The sequence below is a fragment of the Papaver somniferum genome, unplaced genomic scaffold (assembly GCF_003573695.1).
Source record: "Papaver somniferum cultivar HN1 unplaced genomic scaffold, ASM357369v1 unplaced-scaffold_116, whole genome shotgun sequence".
Classification (NCBI taxonomy): Eukaryota; Viridiplantae; Streptophyta; class Magnoliopsida; order Ranunculales; family Papaveraceae; genus Papaver; species Papaver somniferum.
This window is the reverse complement of record NW_020620603.1, coordinates 350,565-355,844: the sequence shown is the minus strand read 5'-3', so window position 1 is coordinate 355,844 and position 5,280 is coordinate 350,565. Positions and strand designations below refer to the sequence as shown.

Genomic DNA, 5,280 nt, shown 5'->3' with positions numbered 1-5,280 from the left:
ACTGCACAAGACAGTCGTTTATCGACAGTGACAACGACTGTTTAACGTGGGTCGTAGTATTTCAAATACTACTGCGCTTGATATATCGTTATTTGTAACGGTGTTTGCAACAATTATAAACGTTGCAAACACCCGATTTTCATCATTTTCTCCTTTTCATCATTTGTACACCTCCTTTGAGCAATGAAATCATCTTTTGAGCAAGTTTACATAATGATGAGCTAAACCCATCCTCTGGGGCAACGGAGGAAGCTATTTCACCAATGAAAAAGTGGTAATTTTTATCTTAATAATTTATGCAATTTAATTTATGATTATTTGCCTAGAATAAAAACGTTTTTCCAATGATTTTTATTAAGAAATTGTTATTTTAATTGATGGTATATGCTTAACTTCGAGTTCTTGATATTCCATGCTTTCGACTTACAATTGCTCTTTTATAAAATCAATTTTTGCAATAATTAGAATCACTTAGAAGGGAAAAATTGCATAATAATAATAATAAAAATATCATTTTGGAATTGGTAGAAAAGTGGAATCCTTAGCCCCAGTTTCTCCAAATTATTTCACATCACTTTGCTATTTAATTTTGTTACATTACTAAGTTTTAAAAAAAAATCTATCTTCACAAGTCCGAAAAGAACCCTGTTCTTACCACTATCATTACAACTTTTGAAAATACATCAAGTTTTTGGCGCCGCCGACGCGGACCTGTGCTTAGGTAGAAATTTTTTTTAGGTTTATTATTTTATTTTTTTTAGAATTGTTTGTTCGTTTTTACGTTTCTTTTTTTTCTTTATTTTGCAGGTTCAAAGTGAAAATTAAGGACTTGGATAGGAAAAAGCTTAAAGCGAAAAGAAAAGAAAAGAGGACAATTTTAGGATTTAGTTTTTAATTTTTTAATTTTTTTTTACAGTGTGTGAGGAAATTTGTAATTCTTTTTGAACTTTAAATTGGACTGGACATTTGGACTTTAATTTTTAAACCCTACGGAAGGGTACTTTTAAATACAAATTGTGTGCAGGGAAGGACGGTGATTACAATATCACCTCGGCCCCTCGGGTTCGCACACGACATAGGAGTCGTGGCCCGAGTCGACGACAACGGTTCATCCCCCGTCTGGTACGGGAGGTAAGTCCATTGAAACACCCGCGAATCTCCTGCAAGCGGGTTACTGTCTGCCTTAAGGTGCTAATTTTTTGAGGACGAATCGGACTGTCTTTAATTTCCTAGTAAAGGGCAAGGCCTGGCCTAAACAAGATAAGGGTTCGGATTTCATCACCTCTCCCTTCTTGCCCGCCTTAGGAAAAAAAAACCTAACGCGAACCCAAGCTTTAAAATATGATTAGAAAGAGACCTATAGGGTATCGAGCTTGTTATGAAATTTTTTTGAAGGATATTGGTTATTCTTTTAGCATACTTCGAAGTTCATGATGGTTTCTGTGAGTTGAATGCGTGATTGTGCCGCCTTGTACTGCGGTGAGGCCTTGGGTATCAAAGCTCCACTAACCTTCCCTCGCCTCGATTCAACTTACTTTAACTCGGATTGATTCCAGAGGGGTTTGCTTAAATTGTAAAGAATTCCCCTTCGAGAGATAGAAGTTAGTCTAGAAACAATCTAAGTGAGCCATCATGCTTGTTGTTTGCTAGAAATCTCTAGGTTTGCTGTGGTAAAGTCGAGTCAGCCTGCTGTGTGATTGCTAGAACCTTCCTGTTAGGATTTTTATTTCTTTTTGATTTTTTTTTAGTGTATGCCCGATTTTGTTAATAGGGCTTGGAAAAAGAGATACTCTAGGTCGATGGATTAGCGAAAAACCTAGTAGTTCTTCTGATATAAGCAGGGAGCTCGAAGATTCTTCTTTTGAGAGCCCTGTTTTGGAAACTTCAGTTTTGAAAACTTATCTCTGAGTGACGAAAGTACCCCTAGTACTCCTAGTCCTTTGGTAGTGCCAGAAATGACAAATTTGAAAGCTTTGTTAAACCCAACTAGGACCTCTCGTCCATCATGTATCAAGTTAGTTGAGACTGAGGCAACTTATGAACTGAAACCTGGGACCTTACAGATGCTCCCAGTCTTTTTAGGAAAAGAAAATGAAAACCCCTATTTTCATATTAGGGAATTTGAGGAAATTTGTAGTACTCTACGAATTAAAAACCTAGATGATGATGCTCTGAAACTTAGGTTATTCCCCTTTTCCTTAAAAGATAAAGCCAAATAGTGGCTGTACAGTTTGGCTTCTGAGTCAATTGAAACCTATGACCAACTTACTTCTGCCTTTATACAGAAGTTTTTCCCAAGGCACAAAACATCGTCTGTTAGGACACAAATATGTACTTTTGCTCAACAAGAGGGAGAATCCTTATATAGGTATTTAGAAAGGTTCAATGGCTTAATATCTCAGTGTCCTCATCATGGTTTAGAGAAAGTTAGGTTAGTTCAGATCCTCTACGAGGGTTTAGATTATTCAACAACAACCATGGTTGAGTCCTTATGCACAGGTGGGTTTGAGAATAAAACTGTTGATGAAGCGATGACATTTTTGAATGAAATCGCCGATAAGACCCAACAATGGGAACATAGTAGGGAACCCCAGAAAACAATTCGTCTAAATAGAGGAAATGTCAATAGGGTAGAAGGATCTTATGAGTCAGATGCTAAAATAGCTGCCATAGCCAAAAGGTTAGAAGCATTATAATTAGGTCATTCTAGTGGTAGTAGTGGAAGAATAGAGCCTTTTTGGGAAGGCCATACGATTGAAGAGCAAGCCAATGCTCTTTATAACAACACTAGATTTGATAATCGACATAAGTTTGACCCATATTCAGAAACCTATAACCCTGGATGGAGAAACCACCCCAACATTTCTTGGTCTAAGGGCCAGAATCAAGGTCAGTCTAGTAACTCTCAGGTTCCCCCAGGTTTTGGATATACTAAGAATCCTTCATCTTCAGCACAGTTTCAGAACCCTTCAGATAAGAAGATTATGAGTTTAGAAGATTCTCTTGCTTTATTGACTCGTAACACTATGGAGTTTCAGCAATCTGTTGCTCAAGGTTTAGATGATAATAAGAGAATAGGTAAGGCTAACTCTCAGGCTATTTCCGAGTTGAAAACCCAGGTTAGTCAGATAAATGAGTCTTTAAGAGAAAGAGGTAAGTTTCCTAGTCAAACTCAACCCAACCCTAGACCATCCGATCATATAAATGCTATTAAAACCCTTAGGAGCGGTAGAGTAATAGACAACAGGTTTCCATGCCTGATAGTGAACATACTGTAGTTCACCCTTCTGAACCAGAAACTGAGGAGACTGATAGAGTCTCTAAAGAGACCAATGAGGGTCCTGTTGAGCCTGGTTTTGTTCCCAGATCCCCATTCCCACGGCTGCTAGTACCAACGAAAAGTGAATCTAACTTTAATGACATAATGGAGGTTTTTAAGAAAGTTACCATAAACCTTCCATTACTAGAAGCAATTAGGCAACTACCGGGTTATGCCAAGATCCTCAAGGATATGTGTAAGCGAAAGCAAAACCTTAGCGTCCCTAAAAATGCCTTTTTATCTTGTCATGTAAGTTTGATTATTCAAAACACCACAACTCCTAAGTATAAAGACCCAGGTGCACCTATCATTGCTTTCACGATAGGAAAATACCGGGTAGAAAGAGCTTTACTTGGTTTAGGAGCCAGTGTGAATTTACTACCATACCATGTGTACTTAAAGCTAGGACTTGGAGAATTGAAACCTACCAAGATAACACTCCAGTTAGCTGATAGGTCTGTTAAAATTCCTCGTGGTGTGATAGAGGATGTTCTTATTGAGGTCGACAAGTTTATTTATCCTGTGGATTTCGTTGTCCTAGATACCCAACCTGTCCCTAACCCAGAGAGCCAGATACCTATGATTTTAGGTCGCCCGTTTTTAGCTACGTGTAATGCGATCATAAATTGTCGAAATGGTATCATGAACCTATATTTTGGTAATATGACTATTGAGCTGAATATTTTTAATGTGAATAAGAAACATTCTGAGCTAGATAACACATATATTGAAGAGGTGAACATGATAGGAACCTTAGATCAGGAGTCATTACCAAACATCATACCGGAAGATCCGCTAGGGAGTTGTCTATCTCATTTTAGCTTGGATTTCGATGATGATAGCAACATTGAACAAGTAAATGCTCTATTAGATTTCATTCCTGTGTTAGATACTGATATATGGAAAGATAGGTTTGAACCATTACTAGCTTCTGAGTTTACCTTAATACCTTGTTTAAAAGAGCCTCCTGAGTTGGAGCCTAATTATACATTTTTAGACCCACCCGAGTATTTTCCTGTGATTATAGCTTCCGATTTGGATAGTGATCAAGAGATTAGGCCAGAGACCGTGCTTAAAGAAAACAAGGAAACTTTAGAGTGGACCATAGCAGATATGAAGAAAGCTGAAGATGAACCACCTGATTACAACTTAGAGAAAGCAATTGACCTTTTCCAAGAACCCGATGGTCTAGAAATTAGGAATATTGTGACTAGTCTATGTAGAGGCAGCCAAAATTCTAAGTTTGGGGGTAGCGAACTAGATGAATCTCTTGAGTATTTTAAGGACTGAGATGATCCGGAAATCCAAAAAATAATTAGAGGTTTGTCTGAGAGTAGCCAAAACCCTAAGTTTGGGGGTAGTGATGATTCTTGTGATCGTCAAGTATCCATAATTCGAGTCCCTAACTTGGGACTCGAGCCTTCTACGTCTGAGATATTACTAGAGTCTGTTCAAACTCCGCAACCCGATCCTCCTGATACTGTCCAGGAGGTAACCCAGGTATTAGATACCCCTTTTGTGGATGATTCTAGTTATCAAGACACACATATGAAGCTCAATTATGCACCCCAGACAAACCCAGTTGTCTTGACAGAAACCTTAGATGAGGACATACTTCTTCTGTTCATTTTTCTAATCCAGTGCAGTTGTCTCATACTCGTGTTAGCTCTATTTGGTCTTATGGACCCATAATTGTTTCGACTATTGGTATACGACTTCGGAAGGCGACAATTCTTTGAGAGGTACTTGATGTCTAGCTAATGACTATAAATTTAGCATTTACTAGGAGGCTCCCTCACTCATGTGATTTGGTAATATCCTTCCTTATTTCTTTTCCCTCCAGTGGTAACAGTTTCCCCTTGTTCATGTTTTTAATTTTATCTTTAGAACATTTAGGACAATGTTAGATTTAAGTTTGGGGGTGGGGAAGAAACTTTTTGTTAGCTTAAACTCCAGAGCCT

General features: G+C 38.0%; 1 pseudogene; it reads right to left on the bottom strand.

Annotated features, from left to right (window-relative positions):
• Positions 1-2,319: 2,319 nt before the first annotated feature.
• On the bottom strand, positions 2,320-2,419 carry LOC113329391 (annotated as a pseudogene).
• Positions 2,420-5,280: the final 2,861 nt, after the last annotated feature.